At 63.7% G+C, this 23,019-nt stretch overlaps 1 protein-coding gene across 7 annotated transcripts in view; it reads right to left on the reverse strand.

The window, feature by feature from the left end:
- Nucleotides 1–21,711, reverse strand: part of BCOR (BCL6 corepressor) — a 72,020-nt gene extending 50,309 nt beyond the window's left edge. For 4 of the 7 annotated variants that reach the window (XM_038171190.2, XM_038171176.2, XM_038171181.2 and 1 more), the window contains exon 1: nucleotides 810–1,403. The gene's annotated coding sequence lies outside the window, so the exon portion shown is untranslated. The other 3 variants (XM_038171165.2, XM_038171154.2, XM_038171195.2) reach the window with 3 other exon arrangements.
- Between the last annotated feature and the right edge of the window lie 1,308 nt (nucleotides 21,712–23,019).

Raw genomic sequence — 23,019 nt, forward strand, 5'->3', positions numbered from 1 at the left:
CCCTCGCCCCCGGACTCGCTCCGCGAACATCAAATGCGTGCCTCATATGCTGCGCAGAGCCGCCCCGCTTGGCCCCGGCTTCACAAAGCAGCCTCCGCTGCTGCCTCCCCGCCCGGCCGGCCCCCTCCGACCGGCCCTTTGATGGCGAGCCCCGAGCCTCCCTCGGGCTCGCTCCCCGAGTCCCAGCTCCGTTTTTAAGGCGCCCGAAACTTCCGTGTCACGCCGGACCTCACGCCAGGACGGCTCCGCGCACGGGAAAGCCCCGGGCCGCCCTGCCCCACGTGCGCCTCGCCGCCCGCCCCGCCGGGAGGAGGAGGAGGAGGAGGAGGAAGGGGGCAGCGGAGCCCCGGGCTCCCCCGGCGCGGGCACGGAACCGCTGCGGGCTCCCCGTGCCCTCACCTGGCCGCCCCGGGGCGCGCAGCCTCCCGGTGCCGAGCGGGGACCCCCCTTCTCCCGTCCCGGCGCCCCGCTCCTCTCCTCGGCCGCTGCCTCAGCGCCTTCCCCAGCACCGTGCCCCCCCTCCTCGCACCCCCCCGCGGGTTCTCCGGAGCGGACACCGCCACCCGCGGCTCCCCGAGCAGGCATCTCCGCCAGCAACTGCCTCCAAACTTCCCCTCCGCCACCGCAGCCCCGGAGGCGCACCGGGAGAGGCGGCGTGTGCCCGCGGCCCCCCAGCCCGTCCCCCCGCCCCGAGCCGCAACTTTGGACCGCGTCCCCGTCGAAAGGGAAGGGGGGACACCGAGGGGAGCCCCGTCGAGCCCCCTAACCCCCCCCTCCGAGGGCTGCGGGGCGCGGAGCGCAGCACTGACCTTCCTGCCGCGCCGTGGGTCCCGCCGTCGCCTCGCCTCGCCTCGCCCCGCTGCTCTCCCCGGAAGGGCAGCCCCGTCGGGGGGCGGGCGTGGGGGTGCGAGGGGGAGGCTGGAGAAAAGTTTCCTGACCCCCCCCTCCCCCTTCTCCGGGGGGGGCGTGCGCCGCGGCTTGCCCCGCTGCGGGCGGGCGGGGAGCTGCAGGGCGCGGGGGGCAGGAGCGCGGCCGCCGCCTGCGCCGACGGGGCAGGTGCCCGCGGGGAGGGCTTCGCTTCTCGGCTCCGCTCGGCTCGGCTCAGCGGCGGCAGCGGGAGCAGCAGCAGCCCGCGATGCTCATTCCGGCTGCCGGCTCTGGTTTGGCAGCGCCATGTTGCTGGCTTGCTCCGGGCGAAGTTCCTGCGCTGGCGAGCGCGGCGCTCCCCACATCTCGCCCGCGCCGCCGTCTCCCGTGCCCTGGCCGCCGCGGCTTTGTGTGTGTGTGTGGCTGGGGATTTAATTCTCCTCCTCCTCTTCTCCTCCTCTCTCTCTCTCTCTCTCTCTCTTTTTTTTTTTTTTTTCTTCCTCTCCCCCCCCTCCCCTCTTTAGTCCGCCGGGAAAGCCGCTCTTCCTCACCTTGCCGCTGGGAGACCGGGCTCCGTCTGCTGCACGCTGCGCTCCCCTCGCATCCCCCCTCCCTCTCTCCCTCCTCCTCCTCCTCCTCCTCCTCCTCCTCCAGCCGCCGCCTCCCCTCCCTTCCCCTCCCCCCGGGCAGGCGCTGCACCGAGGGAGCCGCCGCCAGCAGCAGCAGCAGCAGCAGCAGCGCCGCCACCGCTTTTTCCCTCTGCAAGTTTCCCCCTCCCCGGGCTGCGTTTCCCTGCCCAGGCAGGGCTCGCCCCGCCGCTCTCCCCCCCCCCTCTTCGCCCTGACTAATCGATTTGCCCCCCCCCGCCGCGCCGCCGCCGGCCCCCTCGCCTCGCCTTGCCCTGCCCTGCCCTGCCCTGCGCGCCCCCCCCGGCTGGCACAGCTCAACGCTGCCAGGCTGCGGCGCCCCGGGGGGACCCCTGAGCGCTCCCCGGCCGGCGGGGGAGAGGAAAGCCGGCTCCCCCCCCACCCGCCCCGCCGATACTCCCCTCGCTCGCTACCCAGAAGGCCAGTGGAGAACCGCAATTACCATAAAGCTCCGCTCACTCCGCTCCGCCAAGCTGTCAAAACCCCGGCGGCGGCGGCGGCGGCGCTGCCAGACGGCGCTGCGAGGCTCCGCGCCCGGCCCCGCCGCGATGCAGCCCCCCCGGGACGCCCCCGGCCCCTCCGCCACCCGCCCCTTGGAGACCCCCCCCGACCCCCAACCGGGGCTCCCCGGCCCCGGACGCTCCGGCTCGGGGTCCCCCCGCGGCGCAGGGGCATCCCCTCCGCCCCCCCCCTCTCTCTCACAGCCCCCCCCCGCCTTATAAAGGGGTGTCCCCCCCACACACACACACAGCACCCCAACTTCGCAGGGCTCGGCCGCGCTGCTGTGCGCGCCTGCCCCCGGCCCCTTCTCCCGGCTCTAAAATCGGGATGGAAAAAGACGCTCGTTTGTCAACGTCTGCATTGCGCGGGGCGGGGGGGCCGGGGGGGACCTTATTAAAGCGCGCTGTCGCCTGATCCGGCTTCGGGAGCCCGTAAGGCGCTTTCCGCAGCGTGTGAACGGGGGTGGCCGCCGCGGCGGCTCAAGCGCGATTCCCCTCCGCTGCCGTTCCTCCGGCCGCTTTAAGATTTCTGCCCGGGTTCAGGAGCCCTTTAATCTCCGGGTTGGTAGTTATCGGCTGCATCTATTTACTTTGGCACGCCAACTTTTGGCTCGCCGAGCTCGCCTCGTAAATTTCGCGTCCGTAACGCCCGGCTCCGCTCCCGCGGTGACCGCGGCGCGGAGGCTCCCGTGGACACCGGGGAGGGGTGGGGAGGGGGGAGAGAACCGGGGGGAGCCCCGGGGCGGCCCCGCACCGCCCGGCCGGGGGAGCGGAGATCCCGAGCAGCTGGTGAATAGCGCGGAGATTGCGCCCCAGGGGGGGGGGATTTTTAATCGCGCCCCTGCGAGAAAAAAAAAGCTCCCGGGAGCGCAGCGAGGCAGCACGGCGGGCAGGGAGCACGCAGGGAGCGCTCTGAGGATGGCAGAGCAGGAGTTCCCGAAAGTTGGCCGTGGCCAAGTGCTCCCTCCTCCTCCCCGCCAAAAAAAAAAAAAAAAAAAAAAAAAAAGGACGGAGAATCTCAGCCACGTCAGGAAAATCGCCAGGGTCGCCAGCAGCTGCCCGGGGCGGGGGGAGGCGTGGGGACACGGAGCGCGCACAGCCCGGTCACGGCTGGCATTTCGCGAAACTGGCTTTGGGGTTTTCGCTACGGAGCTCAGAAGAAGTCGCCCGTCTCGAAGCAGAAGTGAAAGACCCACCGGCTGAAACCCAAAACTCCGCGCCGCTCGCCTTCCTCGCCCGGCAGCGGCCGGGCCGGGCCGGGCCGGGGGGCGGTCGGTGGGCGCACGACCCCCGGGGGGCTGCGGGCAGGGCCGAGCCGCGGCCGGCGGGTTTGCTGCCGGGGCGGCGGGCCACGCACGTAAAAAAAAAAAAGGCAGCCACACGTTTTTTTAATCTCCGATAACAAGCAGAAGGACACCTGGCCTATTACGCTGTAAAGCTATTTTTTATAAAGACGTTTTAGGGCTAGACATTAAAAGTTATTAGACTGAACACACGTGAGTTACAGACACACAGCTGGAGGGAAGGCCTCTGCTTTTTTTTTTTTTTTTTTCCCCTTTCCTAGGGAAAACCTCGTTAAAATCGCTCCTTTCGGTAGGAAAGCAGAACTATCGCGGCTGTCGGCGAGGTGGCCGCAGCCGCGGCTTCCCGGCTGCGCTGGCTCCCGGCTTTGTCTGTCCCCGCGGGGCCGGCTCCGCGGTGCCATCGGCCCCCACTTGCATCACAAAAGTCGCCCGCTTCCCTTCCCCCGGGCGGCAAAGTCCAGATCACATGCGTCTGCCTACGGCGTGGGCTTGGGTGGTTTTTTTTTCTGTGGTTTTGTGCTTTTTGTTTGTTTGTCGCATTAATTTCTTTCTTTCTTTTTTTTTTTCCCCCCCCCTTTAACCGGTGATTTCAAGTTATCTCGCCGAAAACTCGCTCCACTTTTTTTTTTTTTTTTAATTTTTTTATTTTTAACCGTAGTCAAACTTTTCTTTCTTTGTGCACGCCGTTTCCTCCGCGGCGCGGGGAGGAACAGAACCGCGCTTGTTCGCCTCTGTGCCTTTTTTGTTCCCCGGGTCCCCGAGCTTTGCGGCGGGGAGGCCGCCCAGCACATTGGGGCTTCAGTTCGCTCCTCCCGCGGCCCTGGCTCGGCCCGGCGGCGAGCACGGCCGAGCTAAGCCGGGAAAACACAGCTCGCTGCCGCCTGCACAGCGCCGGGCCCTGCCCTCCCGCACGCCCCGGGGGGAGCTGACCCCCGGGTCAGGCCGCTGCGCGCTGCTCTCGGCCCGGAGTGGGGGGGCTTCTGCGCACAGCTGCTCGGGGCTCCGTGCTGCTGCTGCTATTGCTGCTGCTAATAGTGCTGCTGCTGCTGCTAATGCTGCTGCTGCTGCGGAGCCGGGCGAGGATGCGCTCGCACGAGCGGCAGCTCCGATAATGCGAAGCACTTAACCTCCTCGTAAAGACAAATCCATTGTTAATGGCAGAATGGACTTCTCGCAGGAGGCTTCCAAATGGGACGGCTTTACTCCGGCTCTCATTTACCTCCAGCGAGGCCTCTAATGGCAAGCCCCCCCTCTCCTCCCCTCCCCGCGCCCCCCCGGCCCGCACGCCTGGGCTCCCGGCAGCTCCGCGCCGCCTCCCGCGTGCCCCAAAAGTTGGGGGTCGGGACCCCCGAGCCGAGAAGCCGGGGCTCGGCCCCCTCCGGGCCTCCCTCCCCTGCGAGCGGAGAGCCCGTGTCTCCTGGGCTCGGGGAACGAGGGAGAGGGGAGCCGGGCGCCGCGAAGGTAAAATGAATTAATGCGAGCGAGGTGCTCAGACAGCCTGGTGATGAGTGCTAGGAAAAGCCTATAAATAACAGATCACTGTCCTAAGCTCTGAATTGCCCTGCTTGAGTGTGTCTTAAATCAGACCTTTATCATTGCTTATTGTAAGGCTGTTTTTAATGGAAGTGTAGAAATCTGAATAACAAAACGAGACAAGCCTCAATTGGCGTTATACGGGGTCTGCGGCGCTTTCAGACCTGACACGGTGCCAGCATATTGTTACACCGCCATGCGAACTCCCCGCGCAATCAAGGGGGTTTTGCATAGCACAAGTACTATAATTTTAGTTCGCAGTTCAGGGCTACTCTGTTGACAGGAGATCCATTATTTCCAGCCCCCCCCTTCTCCCCTCCCCTCTCCCCAGAAGAGCCCGAGAACGCCTTCGGTTCAGGGACCGAGCGGCGCGCTATCTCTCGTACAAAGGAGAATGACAAATCTCCCCGCTTGGCTCTGCTTTGCTCCGCACCCTTCCCCCGCTCCACAAAAGAGCCGCGGTGCCCGCGATCCTGAGGCCCTGCTCTCTCCGTGCTTGGGAGAGGCAACCCACCATGGACACCCCGACGGACACCCCGACGGACACCCCGACGGACACCCCGATGCTCTCCGGGCAGCCCTCCGGCCACCAGGGCCCAGGCAGAGCTCAGCGGGGTCGCGCAGCCCCCAGCCCCCCGGGATGGGGAAGGGGGCATTGGGGTTGTAGGAGGCCAAGGGGAGAGGGGCAGCGGGGCTCCCCCGGCTTGGAGACCTCAGCCATTTTGTCTGCTCGTGGTGTCCCCCCCCCTGCGGGCACCGGGATGCAGGCAGGGGACAAACAAACCCCCGTCCCCAAGCAAGGAGAAGCGAGGGCGAGGTGTAGCCATCGCCTCCCGGCCACCCGGTCCCAGAGGGGTGCCCGAGGTTGGCGTCGGGTCCCCGGGCTCCCTCTGCGCCCCCCCGGCCTTGGCTCGGCAGCCACCGCGCTCCGGAGTTTCTGTATCATCCGTCGGCCGGGGGAAGCGCCATGGTTTGAAGGTGTGTTTGTGCAGCCTGCAGCTTGTATGTTAATAATTGGATACAGTCGATGAATCACCTCCGTCCTCCTTCTGGTTTTGTTTTTGTGTTGTGTTTTGTTTCAGGGGGGGGAGAGAAAAGCCGGGAGACGGTGCCGTGCCTCAGCCCTGAATACCAATTCCGCGGCCGGGTTCCCAAACACTGGGGTTATTCACTCCGCCCCAGAGGTGACAGCGGGCTCCGGGCCGCCGGGGGCCTCCGCCGCGCTGCGGAGCGGGATCGGCTCCCGGCTGGGAGCCCGCAGCGCCGGGTGGCTCTCCGGGGAGCCTACAAGGCAAAGGGGAGCCCGCGACATCAAAGCGGCAGCGGAGCGGGGGCAGGGAGGGGCTCTCGGGGTGTACACGTGTGTACTTTTCCAGAGAAAAGCCCCTAATTTTGCAAGTCGGATCCTTTTCTCTCTCTCTCTCTTTTTTTTTTTTTTTTTCGCTCGCATGGCAGACACGCGGAGAGATTCTTTAGTCCTGTACTTAACACTTCACAGTGTTTTTAGCAATTAAGGCGAGAGGGGGGTGGGTACAAAGATAAGCCACTTTTGCGCCCTGCAAGTGTGAAAGATAAGATAACAGTAAGCTGGGGCAAAACGTCTGCTTGCAGCCTCCCCCCAGCGATTCTGATCGGTCACCTCTTATCGCAGAAAATGTTCATTTCGAAAGCGGCTTCGAACAAAAAAAAAAAAAAAAAAAAAAAGGGAAAAAAGAAAAGTATTTTCCGCTTAGAAATGCCATTTAAAGCCTGCTCCTCGCTCCGGCTCCCCCCGCCGTGTGCCCGCACCGTGCGCGGCGCACCTCCCGCATCCCGGCGCGGCTCGGGGAAGCCGGATCGCGCAGGTAAGGGGGGGACCGAAGCCCTCCGGGCCCTCCTGCCCCTTGAACCCCCCCCAAAACCCCCCGGCCGCCTCGCTGCCTCTCCCCCCGGCCTGCGCCAGCCGCGCCGCAGGATCCCCTGCCGGCGGCGGAGCTCGGCGCCGCCTCGCCCCTGGCTTCCTCCCCCCGCGCCCCCCCGGCCGCTTCCGACCCCGCGGCCCGGCAGGCACACACCGGGCACGCCGCCCGGCCCCCGCCCTGCCCTCCCCTTCTCTCCCCTCCTCTCCGCCGCCGCTGCCCGCGGGCAGGATGCGGCCGCCCGCCCCGCTCCTCCCCGCCCGCCGGGCAGCGCCCACGCCGGGGCCGGGGCCACACGCCGCCTCGTCCCCGGCCCCCAGCCCGGGTTTCCCCCCCGGGAGGCCTCCCTCCGCCGCCGTCGGCCGAGATCCCGGGGGAAAAAGGCCGGGCGCCGCCGCCCCGAGGGCCAGGCGCCACCGCGCTGCCCTCGGCAGCCGTGCGGGGCGTGTGCGGGGCGCTGCTTGCGGCCACCCCCGGCCCCGACGGGGCCACCGCGGCGGCCCCCGAGCGGCCCCGACGGGCAGGCGGCCGGGGGGGGCTTCCCCGGGCTCGCCGCAGCAGCCGTCTCCTCCCGCCGCCCTTCTCAGAAACACCTCGGTGCCGCGTTCTCGGAGTGAGTGGGTCAGCAGCTGATGACAAGGGGAAAAAAATAAAAAAGAGAGAGAGAGAGCGAAAAGAAGAAGAAAAAAAAAAAAAAAAAAAAAAACACCCTCCCAAAGCCTAGCCTGGCGCGATTACTCATCCCCAGAGTTCCCCTAAGTCAGAGAAACTTGGCCAAGTCCCAAGGCCGAGCCGTTAGCACGGGCTGGGGCTCCCCGGGCACCTTCCGCCGCGGGCACGGGGCCGCGGGGCTCGGCGGGGGGCTTGGGGCCGGGGTCGGGGCCGGGCTCGGGGCCGGGGTCGGGGCCGGGGCCGGCGGGGAGCGCGCGTCCCCCCCAGCGCCGGGCGCTCCCGGCGCTCGCTCGCGTTATTGTGGAGCGTTTTTATCTTCACAGTCACATCGGCAGCTAACGAAGCTCGGCGGCTGCAGCCCACACGACTTTGGTTCCCTGCATTTATCCTTCAATAAAAGCCGATTCCTTTATTAGAAACAGGAGACGTGTCTCCTACCGCCCCTATCAAATCCCAACTGGCGAGGCGCAGCCGACACCTCCCCCTCAGCCCCCCCCCTGCCCGAGAGGGGCAGGCGGCACCACCCCACGGCCCGCATCCCCCCCCCTCTACCCTCCCGGACCCCCCACCGAGCGCATCCCGCTCCCCCCGCCGACCCCCCCAGGGGCCGGGGGCAGCCCGAGCCCCCTCCCCGAGCCCCCCCGGGCTGGAGCAGCAGAGCCCCGGCGGCCCTGAGCAACCAGCCCGCTCCGGCACGGCACGGCACGGCACGGCACGGGCAGCCGCCTCCCCCCCCCCCTCCAACCTCGGCTCCTTTACCCCCCCGCTCCGCCAAATCAATCGCCCCCACCAGGCGCACCCACACGACTTTCGTTCCCCTGCATTTATCGTTCAATAAAAGTCGTTTCCTTTATTAGAAACAGAGGAGACGCTTCTCCCACCGCCCTCACCTCGTGCCCCCTCCGCGGGCGCAGCCGGCGGCCCCCCCTATCCACGTCCCCCCCCTTCCCTGTCCCCCGGCCCCCCTGCGCCGAGCGCAGCCCTCCCCGGCCCCCCCCTCTCCCATCCTCGCTCCCGCCGCCCCCTAAAAATAATAACAATAACAGTAATAATAATAACAATAATAACAGCCGCCGGCCCCGGCAGCCGCGGCAGCCAGCCCCCCCATCCCCCTCCTGCGAGCCCAGCCGCCCCCTCCCCTTCCCTCTCAAATCCCCCAGCGCTCGGCGCAGCCAGCCCCCCCGCCCCCCCGCCTTTCCCCAGGCGCAGCCAACGACCCAGCAAATCCCCTCGCCCGGCTCGGCACGGCCCCCGCCCGCCCCACGGCTCCCCCCCCCCCTTCGCATCTCCCCCTCCCCGGGCACCGAGCGGGGCTGCGCGGCGGCCGCGTGTGATGCTGCGAGCGGAGCTGCCGGCCGGGGAAAGGCTTCCCCGGGGTGCCGCCGGCCGAGACGGTGCTCGGAGGATGCCGGCCAGCCGTGCCAAGCCGTGCCGAGCCGTGCCGAGCCGTGCCGAGCCGTGCCGAGCCGTGCCGTGCCGTGCCGCGCCCCTCCTCCGCGCTCCGTGGAGAGCGCACCGCGGAGCTCGCCCCGAGCCGAGGAGGGGCCGGGACGGAGCGCGCTGTGTAGCGCATTAAATGAATCGCTCAGGCTCCGGAGGAGGCAGGTGATTCTGCCCGACACAATGAGGGGTTGTGAGCGCTGCGGAATAAAGCGCCCTTCATCGGCCCCGGGGGGCGGCGGGGCCCGGCTCCGCCACGGTACCGCCTGGCCCCCGGGGGAGCCCGGAGCTCCCCGGCGCCCGGAGCTGCGGCGCCCCCCGACCGCGCCCGGAGAAAGGGAGTGGGCTGAGGGGGTGCTGGGGGGGCTGCAGCCGGTGCCCCCACCCCCACCCCCGGGGGGAGGCCCCCTGGGAGGCAGGGGAGCGGGCGGCCCGTCGGGCACGGCACGGCGCGGCACGGAGCGCGGGGCCCCCGGGCGGCGCTGCCCGGGTTGGGGCCGTGGCAGGCGTTGTTTTCCTCGGAGAGCAGAGGAGGAGGAGGAGGAGGAGGAGGAGGAAATCTCCGGGTTTTTAATGAGGGGGTGCAGCGGGGCTGAGCGCTGGGATTACACGGCGCGGAGCCGGAGCTGCGGGCTGTGTGTGTGCGCGCAGGGCTGGCCGTCCCCGCCTGTCTGCCTGCTAATCGCACGTTTTCCGCTGTTAAAAAGAAACCGAGACGCTGTGGCCGAGCCCAGCGCTGTCTCTGTGACTGTGACATGAAAAGATGGCGCTCTCTCCCCTCCCCCAGCCTCCCTCTCGGCTTACACTTCCTCCCCAACAGCTTTTGCCTTCCAGTTTTTTAAAGCCCTCTTTTCTCCTTTCCTTCCCCCCCCCCCACCTCCTCCGGCCGGATACCGCGAGCTTCCCAGCCGATCGGTGGGTCTCTTGTTATTGCGGCGATTATTTTTTAATCATTATTTTATTATGATTATGATTATTTTTTTTAATCTCTAACCTCGCTCTTTTCGCCTCTCCTTTTTCTCGGAAACCTCGCTCTCCCTCTCTTTATGCCTCGCTCTCTCTTGTGAACTTCTGCTGCTAATGGGAGGCAGTTTGCAAGAGGCGGCGGGGGGGGGAGAGGAGAGGAGGAAAGAAGAGGGGGGGGGCACTCACCCAGCCGCTTCTCCCCCACCCCTCCTATTTCCTCCCTCTCCCCCGAGGCAGCCGGGGCAGGAAGGCGAGCCGGATCGAGGGCTGTGCGTGCCGGGGGGGCAGGAAGGAGGCTCCGGGAGGTGCCGGCGACCCGGTCGCGCTGCGGCTGCCCCCGGGGGAGGGGGGCGGCTCTGCGGGAGGCATTCCCGGCGCTGGGCTTTACCTGGCCTCGTATTTTACGGAGCTGCGCGCCCCCGAGGTGGTCCCGGGTCCCGCTGCGAGGCAGCCTCCAGCCCCTCTCCCCACGTTTCCTCGCCAGCCCGCTCCAAGTGTGAAGTTGTTGGTTTTTTTTTTCCCTCCCCCGCCCCCCCCCTCCGTGTTTTTTTTTTTTTTAAAGCCTGCAAATTAAATTCAGCGCCGCTCTCTCCTCTTTCAGTGCCTGTTATGCTAATGGCACTTAGCGCCGGGGCGCTGCTCGCCGGGGATGCACCGAGGCCTCGGGAAACGAGCCGCAGGCTCCAGCTCGGACCTTCCCCAGCCGGCGGCGAGTTGCGAGCTGCTGCCGAGCACCCGGCAGGGCGCTGTGCGCGTCCTGGGCGGGCTGCTGCCGCCTGCCCCGGCTCATTCCCGGCCGCTGACTCCCCGCCGGGAGGTCAGGGTGGCAGCGGCGGCTCGGTGCGCGCCCGCCGCTCCTGTTTGCCTAGCGCTTTGCATTGCGGGAGGACAGGTAATTTTTCCTCCCCGAGGACGGTGGAAATGCAAAAAGGAGCGCTGCTGTTTCTAGGCAGAGACGCCCCGGCTACGGGGAGCTGGCCCAACCTGTCTGCCGTGCTTTCTGGAGAGGAGCCGGCAAGCCGGACACCTTTAGCGATGGCTGGTGGAGCCGTTCTCCTGGGTGCCTGATGCTTTTATCGCCATCTAACCCCTTCTTGCAGCCCCTGCCCTGCCCGGGGCTGCCCGTGTGGCCGGCTGTGCCCCCGGGATTGCCCTGCCTCGCCGCCAAGGAGCGGGCACGTGTGGCTTTCTCCAGCGCCTCCTTCCTCCGGCGCGTACTTCATCTATTCGTTATCAAGGGACGGTGTGTGGAGTGACTGAGCCTAATAAGTTGTCCACTTGTTCATTTCAGGAGCATTGATTTCTGGTTCCAAGGCACTCTGTTCTAGCTCTGGCTACAGCTGCGGGGCATTTCGCAGCTGGTCTTTCGCCTAGACAAATATCAGCGAGAATGCGAGCGTTATTAGCCACATAAATAAATCATTAACGCGCACGCAAATGTTATTTCAACCTAACTTCCAAGGAGAGGCCAGCCCAGCGGGGCAGGACGGAGCTGTGCATCGTGCAGGGACCCACCGGGGACCCCATGCAGCCCGGCCGGGGGTCGCGGGCAGGGGTCGGCACCCCCTGCGTGGGGCCGAGCAGCGAGGCCGATCTCCGCCCGCTCTCCAGCTCCAGATTGAACATTAACAGGGCCGGCGGGCCACAGGGCTCACCGCCCAGACCTTTGTCTGCTCTCTGAGGGCCACGGTGGGTGCTTTTCTCCCCGGGTGTGACCATGACCACACGTCGCAGCACCGCCAGGCTGGCCGCAGCTGACTTGGCCAAGCGCCGAGCGTGCAGGCACAACCTCCCGGAGCTGGGAGCACCAGCAGGAGCGAGCACCCCGCGGTTCTGAAACACGCAGAAAACAGCAGGACTGACATTTGCTGGGGCTGGTGCGCCTCCCACCAGGGGCTGGTGGCTCCTGGTTCCCCGGGGCAGCGGTGGTGGGAGCGGGGAGCGGGGAGCAGGGAGCGGGGAGAGGCAGCCGCCGCCGCCCGGGCCGCGCTCGCCCTGCCCCGTGGAATCCCGCGGGTGCCAGTAAAGCCCTGCCTGGGAGCCCTGCCAAGGCGGCCTGGCTTTGATATTCCGCACCACGGCCGCTCCTCCGCTCGCTCCTCATCACGCAAACGCCAGCTCGCCCCGGCGCTCTCCGCAATAAACACCGAACGCATTTCTCCGGGCTCCCAAAGTAAATATTGGATGGGGGAAGCGGGGCTGCGCTGGGAAGGAGGAAAGCTCCCACTTTTTAGCACTTAGCAACGGCGGGGAGCGTTGCGCGCGCCCTCCCCGAGCCGGGCTCGGTGTGATTTACTTTCTGGTTGCGATGCAGATATTCGCCTGTCAGTTCAAGGGCAGGACAGAAACTGTGCAAGCGGAGTCTTGCGAACGGAAATCTCCCATTTACGAGGTTCTGCTCCAGCACCAAAAGCCACCCTCCAGCACCTTTGTTCTGCGCGCAGCTGCTTTCATCCCCCCCGCCCCAGCCGCGTCTCCCTGCGACCCCTCTTCCCCCCCGTCTCCCTTCCCAGCTGGATTCCCGGCCTCTTCCCCACTGACCCCGGGGGGGAGGCGGCGGGGGCCGGGGGGAGGGGACGGGGAGAGGTCGCTTATGAGTGACAAGGCGCATGATAAGAGCCGAAGCGACAGCAAAGCAAACAGGAGCGCTGCCTGCTCCCTGCCCTCCTCGGTTCCCCGCTGGCCATCGGGGCCAAGCCGTGCGGGACGAGCCCCCTCTCCCCGGGGAGGCTGCACCGGGCTGGCGGCTCCGCTAGGGCCGGGGCTCGGTTGCACCCCTGCTTGGGGCTGGGGCAGCCCCCCCAGCCCGGCCCTCCCCGCTGCCGAGAGCCGCCGGCGTTTTCAGCTCTAAAATGGCTGAAAACGGTGTCCCCGGGCATCCCCGCCCGGCACGGAGCGGGGCGAGCCCCAGCGCCCCCAGCACGGCGCTTATGGGAACAATGGGGCCGGCGCCGCCCGGTGTCACCGGGGGAAGTGCCCGGGGGCAGCCGGGGAGGGTCGGGGGACCCGCGGATCTGCGAGGTGCCTCCCCGGCCGGCTGTGCGAGCCTGCCGTGCCCTTTAATCCCTTTATCCCCGCTCGCCTGCGGCGGGGCGAGCCGCGGGGCCGGGAGCCCCCCGCCAGCCGCCCCGGGGAGGGGACGCGCCGCAGATGTCGCCGGGTCGGGGCGGGGACCCCCTCCCCACCGCCACCCCCCGGGGAACCACCGGGGGTCCCCCCCCCCCCGTGCCGCGCCCCGGGCGAGGCGAGGGGCAGCCCCCGGTGCGGTGCCCGGGCTCGGCAGCCAAACGCTCGCCCGGCCGCGCTCCGAAATCCGGCAATTATGCAAATGTCCGGGCTGCTGTCCCCTTTGATCTGAACTTCCTCAGGATGAGCCCTCCGCGCTCCGGAGCACGAAAATGCCTCTCGGACACGGCAAGTGAACCGCCGAGCTCCTTTCATCCCCTTTTGTTGCCCGCTGCGGGCTTCGCCTCCCGAGCCCGGCGTTCCCCAAACGTGGCGAAACGGGAAGCCAGGGGCTCCCGGGCACGGCGGGGGGCGACCCCAGGGACCCCTGCCCCAGGGACCGTGACCCCAGGGCCCCCGACCCCAAGGACCCCGGCCCCCAAAGACCCCAGCCCCGGGGCAGGGATGCTGCGGGATCGGGAGCAGCCGGGGCTGCGGGTTGTCATGGCGCGCCCAGGCGCGTTCCCGAGGCTTGTGCAGCCGACGGGGTCGTGCCCCGCTCGGGGTTCACCCCCCCGAGCCTCGGCTCGGTCCCACGGAGACCCCAAAATAAACCCCGCGGGGCTCCGAGGAAGAGCAGGCAGGAGAAGAGAGGGGGAGGAAGGAAGCGCCCCCCACCCCCCCCTTCGACGCCAAGAGCTCGGTCCCCGGGGGACTTTAAACTCCATCTTTTGTTGCGCTCGTTACCACCTCTCCTTTCGTTTCTGGCAGCCGCGATTAACGAGGCACTGAGCGCACCGCGGGGGCTGCACGGCCACGCAGCCGGGGACGGGCTTTTCGGGACTCCCGAGAGCCACGGCTGTTTATTTTGGGTCGTTTTGTTGCCGTTTCAGGCTGGTTGGTTTGTGCTGTTTGTTTGTTCCGTGGCGTTTCCCTCCTCCCCCCCCCTTTCCTTCTAAGAGATATTGAGAAAGTTTGCGCTGTCTTGGAAACTACTCCCCCGGCGTGAGGAGGATATTCTGGCCATTCGCCGGAGGCCATTTTATGAAGCCTCGAGGAGGTTAATTTCAGGAACAGGAGGAATACGAGGGGGCTCCTTTTCCCTTCCCCTGCCGTTCATTCCAACGAGCTCTGCAGGCCAAACGCTCGCCTGGATGGGCGATGGAGACCCATCCGCACCAGGGGCGAAAATGGATGTGCTCCTTCCCAGCTCTGTCCGCACAGAAAGAGAAAGCCTATAACATACCTGTGACGGGAAGGGGTGCGTTTAAAGGAGGGTACAGAATAAGGGGAGCATCCTTGTCCTACGTAGGCTGCCTATTCTGTTTTGCTGGAATTCAGATTGCGCCTGGCCAACCATTGGTACAGACAACTGTGGTACTGAAACCGTGCCACTGCAAAACAAAGCTGAGCAAATGGAAGAAGAATTAGTCAAACTGCTTAAAAAATGTTGTCATGTTTGTTAACAAGCTGCTTAACTCTGGTGCCTAACAAACACTTGGAAAAGAAGTTCTTTTAATGAAGGAAAAAAAAAAAAAAAAGGCAATACCCAATACCCCTGCTTGCTTACAATTAAATGATGACGGCTTATAATGCATTTCTTCAAGACCTCCAGTTATATCAGGGCTCAGGAGACTTGAAATACCAAATTCATAGATTTTTAAACCAAGAAAGGACTGTTATGATCAGCTGCTCTGACCCGCTACATATCATGGGCCAGTGAATTTCAGCCAGACATTCTTGTATCAGACTCATAAATTCTGGCTGAGCTTTTAGCCTGGCATCCAATCTTGCTCTGAAGACTTTTAAGTAACAGAAGCCCCGCCGCCTGCCTCGGTCGTTCCAGTGGTTGTGTCCCTCACTGTTTTTAGAAAAATGCCCCTGGTTCTGCTCAGAATTCATAGAGCTTCATTTTTCCGAAATAGGATCTCATTATGCCTTTGTCTGCCACATTAAAGAGATCTCTGCTATCAGAAATCTCCCCATAGAGACACTTAGGGCACTTAAGGACTGTGATCAAACCAAGTCATAGCCTCCTCTTGGATAAATTAATAGATGGGATTTCTTTCGTCTTATGCAATAAGATGTGATTCCCAGGCCTTGAATCACTTCTGGAGCTCTTTTCCGATCCCACATTAATTCGCCCGTGTGCTTTTGACATGCAAACACCACAACAGACCTGGGCGCAGCATTCCCGTAAAGGTCTCGCTCAAATCATAAGCGTTAATAGCATCATTAAGTTTACTTGTTTAAAATCCTGTGCGGATTACCTTTATAGATGGCCTTAGCAACACCAACTTTATTAAAAGCCCATTTAAAAAGCCGCCTGTCTTCATGCAGACTAGTGTTGTTCATCAAATTCACAACGCTGAGCAGCGCTGGACCAAACTGCAGAGCCAGCTTCGTTTCTCTAGCGAGGGCTTTTTCGGTGCTTCATCAGCCCTCGCCTTCAGCAGAGCCTCATATTTTTTCTTTTGTCTGCAAGAAGCAACTGCTGCATATTCTTACAACGGCACCAACCCTGGCTGTGCTCTATCAGAGAGGGGCGTGCGCAGAGCCCTGCTGCACCGTTCCCTCTTGTGCCTCTTCCCCTCCTGCAGCGCCGAAGCCCCCCGTTAAGCTCCCACGAGGCTGGGGGTAGTTCAGCCCTTTCAAAGGCCGTGGTGGGTCTCAGTTTGGAGTCGCTCCTCCCCAGGTAGATCAGAAACAGCCTCTGTTAGAGCTTCTTCAGCCACTGCTCTCACACCCGAGCCCATTCCCTTTCACATGAGTGTCTGCTCTGAGGGACGTACTATATGTAGGGTACAGCTGTCCCACCAGATACCAGCGGAAGCATGGCCACTGATAAAGAACTAGGAGCTGTCCTTCCTCTGCCCATCCTGGCAATGCCCATCCATTTTCCAAGCTTTCTCAGCTCCTGGGATAGCCTAGCCGTGCAAATGCAGCCTGGAACGGCAGGATCGTGGAGGGACCAAGGTCCGTGTGTTACAGAAGAATTGACTGCGCTGCCCCAGTGCCTTCCTGATCTCTGATCTTCTCCAGCTACGCCTGGGGCCTCACACGAAACGCTGTGTGCAAACTTCTCTACCATCTCACCAGGTGCTGCAAGCCCAGACTCTGTTCTGCACAAGAGGTGGCCCGAGCTGTGGCGGAGCTGCCCGGAGTTATTTGTGTGAGAGGGACTCCTAAAAACCTCAGCCAGAGCTAGGGCTTCATCGTCCTAGGACTCGTATAAGGAGGGAGAAGCAGTCTGTGCGCCAAGGATCTCTCCCCACATCATTTGTACCATCACAAGCAGAAAATCACTGAGGACAGACACGATCTTGAAAATGGAAGGTGGCAGCACATGCTGGAGCCTGAGTGAGCAGAGTGAGTCCACCTTCGAGTAGGAAGGCAGCCGTGACCTGCTTAGGAAAGGTGTTCCCATACGGGAGTCGTTCTCCCCGTGCACAGAGCCGATTAAGGGGCTCTTACCCCATTTATTCCGCTACTGCCTCCAGGGACATGGTGCCGACGCAGCGCAAAGCCCGTGCAGCTCTGCTTCTTGCCCCGGGGTGAGCTATGGCGAAGTCCCTGTTACATCAGAGGACCTCGAAGCTGCTGCTGCAACACCCAGAGAGGCCCGGTTTGCACAAACCACCACCAAGACGAGGGCAGCACGGGCTAAATCGAGCCGCTTTGGTGCGTGTGCCCTGACTCACGTTCTGTGCCGTGCCGTGGCACCACACCTGCCCCTTGAAGCTGAAATTATCCACTATAAAATTATTTTTCCCATGACACACGGCACAGCCTCCACGTCCTGCTAGTAGCAGCCCTCCCTTCGTTTATACTTCCCACGTGCCCTCGTTTTGCTATGAGTCAGCCGCGCTGGCCCTCTCTTCCTATGACTTACACTTTCCTACCTCAGAGGACACGCGTGTCAGAAGACATCTACGATGGCCCCGTTTCTGGGCAGCTTCTCATACAGCCGGCACCGCTCCCTTTGGGAAGCACCGCCAGACAGCCACCAGGTTCAGATCAAACCCCAATTAGCCCCGACGGTGGAAAAGGGAACGCGGAGAAGTCACCTTTGTTACAACCAAGCACCCTGGAGCTGCACGTAATTCCGGTGAGCGGCGCGTTACCCTCACTCGCTGTACCAAAATGCGATTTATAATTTTAAAAATTATAATCGGTCACAGCACCAGACCCACAGCTTTGAGGCAAGGTGTAGGGCACGACAGGACTGCTTCCCTTCCCCCTAATTTACCCGCAAAGAGGGCACGCTGCCCGGCTGCTCGCTACGACCTGCTCTTTCTTGCAGGCTGCCTCAGCCGGCCGGGTTTTGGGTCTAAGTGCCTGTTTTGGGGTCTGCTCTCCTCTAACTCCCCGAGGATTTTGTCATTAGCTTTCACGGAGAGCAGTGCGGGGCTGGATGTGGAAAACCAATATTGACATTTCCTTGTTTAAATATCATACATCAGAGGGGGGTCACGGGAGCCAAGGCCACGAGAAAGGGTTCCCCCACGAGCTATTATTTCCTTTTAAAAAGCACCAGGGACCCAGCAGTCCCAACTGGGCCTCACACCCGCACGTCTGCTCCTCTCCACAAGCTGGCTGGTGCCGGTGCCACTGGGCAAATACAGATGTTCAGGCCCTTTTCTTTCACCACGGGTCTCACTCATTGCCGCGCGGAGGCCTGGTGCTGAATGAATGCCTCATTTCAGCCCTCTCTCCACGGCTACGTGAGGCACACCTCCCATAAGGCGCTCACCTCGCTCTTCACTTGCAAAAACACCCGGCGCTTCCCTCTCCGAGGCGAAGCAATCGGCACCCAAACTTATTTTTGAAATGAACCGAGCCAGCAGACCAACAGCGTCTGCAGAGCCCGCCTGGCCCTCGCCTGGGAGATGAGAACCGCGGGAGGGTAATTTTGCACCTTGCCCCTAAGCTCCCCCCCAGCTCCCGTGTGCGAGTGCCTTGCTTGGAGAGCAGGAGGCTCTCGAGGTGTGATGCTGAGCCAGAAAAAAAGGGTTTTGGGGGACCGTTTGGAAAAAAAAAGAATCGGAGGAAGCAATGGAAGACATGCGCTTTCCCCGCGAGGGAAAGGCTGCAGGATTTCTCTTTTTTATCTAAACCCCCGAACGGATTTGCCCCTAAAAGAAAGATAATCCACATTATGTAGAAACAAAATTACATTCACATGAACACCCGCACACAAACACGCACTGTTCTCCTCTGACGGCAGGACACGGGCTCGGGGAGCGGTGGCTTCCAGGAGCCGTGGCCAACAAGCCCTCGGATGGAGCTAGGACCTCGCCTGCCTCCGTGTGCCACCAGCGCATCTCTCCTTCTCATCCCCAATCGTACATTTTGCAGTTTGGCTTCCCTTACTTGGGCGGGCAGGAACAATCCTCCCTCTGTGCACACACGGCTCCCAGCACAGTAAAACTGCTGTCAGGTAACTCAGTACTTGCGAACCCGGAGCGATAAAATACCACGAAATTTGCCCCACGCCTCCAAGGTAGCATGTTGCTTTCCCCACTTCTCTCTTCTCACATCCTGAGCCTTACCCTAGCCCCAAATTTCTCCCCTCTGCCGCTGCTTGCCTACCTTGCAGGGTCCCCGCTGGCTGCTCGGAGCCATCAGGGTTCGCCCCTTCTGCTTTAGCAGCACTCTCGGCTGTTTTGTTTCTGAGGCTTAGCAATCACCCCGTAAGAGCACTTCCAAGGAGATTTTAAAATGCCTTCGGGGCATCAAGGGACAGCAGCAGGAGGACTATCTGAACCACTTTGGTCTTAGACGTTTGGACTTAGATCCATCCAGGCATTAATTCAGTGAAAGCCAGACAGGATCAGGCTGAAACTGGCATTATGCACTGTTGGAAGCAAATCCAATTCACATAGTTTTAAGCACACGCAAACCATTTTCTATGGGGACCTGGAGTGCTTTACAAGAGTGCTCAAGGGACCAGGTGACTTTTAGCGTGGTGAATTTCAGCAGTGTAACCGAGGCTTAGTGCTGTGTCCACAGCCCTCCCCGAGGTAGGGATGACTGCAAAGGCCAAGCCACGAAGTTGGAAATGGGTTTATTTTTTTTTTTCCTTTTCCACTGCCACTGTCCTTTTTTCTGCCTCTCGTTGCGTATCCCGCTTCCAGGGAAAAGCACTGTGACACAAACCCTTGTTTTTCTCTCTCCAAAGATGCTGCAGGTACCTGGCAAGAGAGCAGCCCTGTGCGGAACCGGCAGGGAGGTGAGGACACCCCGGGGCCATCCTTTGGCTACCGCTCCCCACCTTGCTCCAAGGTGTTGCTCCTAGCTCCAGCCCGTGAACAGGGAGGCCCAGGGCTACAAAGAGAAGTGGTGTCTAACACCTGTGTGACACCTCGCCTGTCACGGGCGTACACCACCCTTGTGGGACGTGGCAGCTCTACACAAACCCCATCAGGCCCTCGGTAAACACGTTCCCGCACGGCTTGCCACGAACATCTCCCCAAATAGGGAAGAACCTTGCCTCAAACCAACCCCAAACAGTTGCAGAGACACACATGTATTGACAAGAATCACCCCGAGACCTTCACGCACTTTCTGAATGCCGCGTGTGTGCCCTTTTGCCCTCCCACCCCCAGCAGCCCAAGGCTCAGCCCCGTGCCATCAGCACCCCAGGTCCCCGTGCTCCGGCCGGGGCCTGTCCCCATCTCCCACTCCCTGCACAGCTCTGACACCGGCCACGTCTGCAGCACCAGAGCAACCGCTCGAGGTGCAGCAAGGGCACATGAGTCACTTTCCTCCTCGCCAGCGCTGTCTGCTCCGCTCTGCTCTGCCGGGGATGACACAGTGCTCGCACTCACTGCTCCAAAGCAGCGCTCCGAGGCACGGGGCAGGTTACGGGTTCCTGCCTCCCTCTGGCTTTTGAGCTTCAGGAGCGGTGTTTTGTGCTCAGAGGGCCTCGCCGTCTGCTCAGCAGCATGGACTGCCAGCTTGGTGCTCCCCCCGGCTCCCCTCAGCCCCCCGGTGCGTTAAACCTTCCTGGGGGGCTGAGGGAGCGAGGCAGCAGCGCTGGGGCTGGCAATCACCCTCGGGGGCTGGTAACAAGTGTGAAAGCAGCCGGCCTGCGAGGTGACACTGGCACGAGGTGACACTGGCACGGTGCTCCCGGGGCCACCCGGTGCGTCCCCCCGGCTGCTGCCACCCCGACCCCGGCCCCTGCGGTGGGGACATCCCGCGACGTCCCGCCTGGCCGAGGGCAGGGGGCTACGGGAAGGAGGCGAGGGCTGCATCCAAGCTATTTCTTTTGCTCGTCCCTTGGCCCTAAGTTCCCTCGTCCCTCTTTGTTTTATAGCCGCTCAAGTTTACTTGCAGAATTAAGACAGATTTGGGGGGGGGGGGGGGAGGGGAGGGGGAGGAAGGGGGTAGGAAGCCTTTGTTCTCCGGAGTGCGCTTGTCTTACTTTTGCATCATGTGGCCTGAGCAGCCCCCCCACCCCTCCCCGGCCGTATTTACTCTATCTCGAGTGAGTCCTTTGAAGGAGAGGGCAGAGCCGTCGTTAACCCCCTGCGCGCCTCGCCGGGCCCTCGGCCTCCGGAGCCGGCCCCCGGTGGCTGCGGGGACGAGGGCCGGGGCCCCCGGGGTCGCCTCGGTGGCCGGGGTCGCCCCCCTTTTTCCCTCCCCTCCCGTCCCACGCAGCCACGCGTGGACGCGGCCGGCCCACGGCAGCCGCGGGGATCCCCGAGGCCGGGCCGCTGCCGGCGATGCCTCCAAACTCGAAACAGCTGCGCTTTGGCCTGCCTGCTAAAAATCCGCCGCTCTCCTTTTAATCTGTTTCATATTCGCAAATTAAGCACTTAGCCTAGGTAATAAATCACGCGGCAGTTTACGAGGCGAGCAGGAGACAAACAAGTGGAAAGGGAAAACAAGCGCCTCGGAGCGCAGCGCGCCGAGATGCGAGCGCCGAGACGGAGACGCGCTCGGGAGCCTTGCCCCAGCCCCCCCCCCGGGAGCCGGCAGCGCCCCGGAGGCAAGCCGGGCTCCCTCCTTTGTCCGTCTGTCCGGCCGGCACCTGGCAGAGCCGGCAAATAACGAGGCGGGCTGCTGCGAGCGTGGAAGGGGCCGACACGAGGGGGGAGCCCCCCTAAAAGCCAGCCGGGAGCCGCCGGAGGGGGTCGGAGCGGTGCCACCCGCGGCGACAGCGCGGGACTCCCCGGCGCTTCCCCGGGGGCTCCTGGCCGGGGGGAGCAGGAGAAGGCTCCAGACAAAAGAGCCGGAGCTGAGAGCCCTCCTGGCAAAGCCGCAGCCCTCCCCGAGTGCTCCGGCACGGACTTTTCTCCCCCCGCGGGGCTCCGCGCCGAGCCCCGCCGCGCCGAGCCGCCTGCGGGCGGGTGGGAGGGAGGGGAAGGGGGGGATCCGGGAGCGCTGGGGGGGGCCGGGGGGGTCGTCAGCAGCCCCGGGGAGAGCCGAGGGTGAGGGTGAACGAGGGGAAGTCCCGCGGAAGGGAGCGCCACCGACCTGCCACCGCGTCCACCCGCTGCGAGGTGCCTAGCTCATCGCTGCCCCCAGCCCGGGCTCCGCTTCCCGCAGCGCCCGCCGGCAACAAAGGCAGCGACCGGCGGCTTCTCCGCTCGCCTCCCGGATCGGATCGGATCGGAGATGCCCCGCGCCCCGCTCCGCCGCCTCGCCCCCCCCCTCCCTCACCCCCCCCCCCCGCCTCTCTCTCGCTTCGCCGCCGCTCCGCCGACGGCTCCGGGCAGCTCTCCCCCAACCCCCCCCCTCCTCCCCTCTCCCCCCTTTCCCCGCCCGCCCTTCCCCAATTTTCCATTTTCAGGGACTTTGGCTCGCCGCCAGAAAATGTCAGGAGGGGATGAAACTTGACACAGGGAGCTCAACCCGGAGCGGTTTCCTCCTCCTCCTCCCCCCCCCCCTCCCACCCTTCCCCTCCCCAATCCCCCCCCTAACCTCTCCCCCCCGCCCCCGTCCCCAGCCCCCGAGTTCACTTGGAGACACTTTGGCCGTATTTCAGCTTGCGAAGGAGGGGAAATTGCGGGTCACTGGTGCATGGTCGGGCCGGGCGCTTTTTATTTTTATTATTTTTATAATTATTTTTTTAATTATTATTATTTTTTTAAATTATTTTTAATTTTTAAACTGTAGGCGCCGGGGCCTGAAGGCACATCTGCAACCCGTGCGCCGCAGCGAGCCCCGGCTCCGCACCTCGCCACCGGCCGGCAGGATGAGGCCGGGGGCTGGGGAAGGTGGCCAAGAGACACGTCGGGGGGAAAATCCCACTCCCTACCCCAACCCATCTCGCTCCTGAGCTCCCAGCCCGGTCCCGGGGGTCCTGGGCAGCTCCGGGGAGCGCTCAGCGGGAGGGCTGCGGGGCTATCGGGGGGCTGGGGGACGGAGCCGGGGGGGGGGAAAGCTGCGAGGAGGAGCGCAGGCAGCCGAGCCCGTGCTAACTCCGGGGAGGATGCCTCAGCACTTTCTCTATTATGCATTTCCAGCAGAAGGAAAGCTAATTCCTCCGCTGAGGGCCTCAATCAGGCATTTATTTGACACTCATGATGCATGAAGGGCTAAACACTAGTCTAAGCGGAGGATCAGCCGCTAGTTTATAGCTCGCGAGTTTTTTGATGCAGGTGAATTATGTTGATCTCTGAATGCCTCGTATTCCTGGGGGGAGGAGAGAGGGCGGGGAGGGGGGGGGGGGGAGGATTGAGGAGAGGGAAAACGCGGAGGGGGGAAGCGTGGGGGAGCTCAACTTCTCCGAGCTCCTCTCCCGCACGCTGGGAAACTCCGGCCGGGAGCTTTGGCCGGCACCTCTCCTCGCCCCCAGGGCCCATGTTGCCCCCCAGCCCTCCCTAGTTGCCCTCGTCCCCCCCCCACGAGCTCTGCAGAGCCCCGCAAGCATCCCTCCGGGGGGGGGCACCGTGCGTGCCCCGTGCCCGCCGCGGCGGGGAAGCGCTCCCCGGGGGAACATGGAGAGGGGAGAGGCACGGAGACAACATGGAGGGGGGAGCAGGGGAGGAGGAGGAGGGGAGAAACCATATGGAGC

This window comes from Anas platyrhynchos, chromosome 1 (genome assembly GCF_047663525.1).
Source record: "Anas platyrhynchos isolate ZD024472 breed Pekin duck chromosome 1, IASCAAS_PekinDuck_T2T, whole genome shotgun sequence".
Taxonomy (NCBI): domain Eukaryota; kingdom Metazoa; phylum Chordata; class Aves; order Anseriformes; family Anatidae; genus Anas; species Anas platyrhynchos.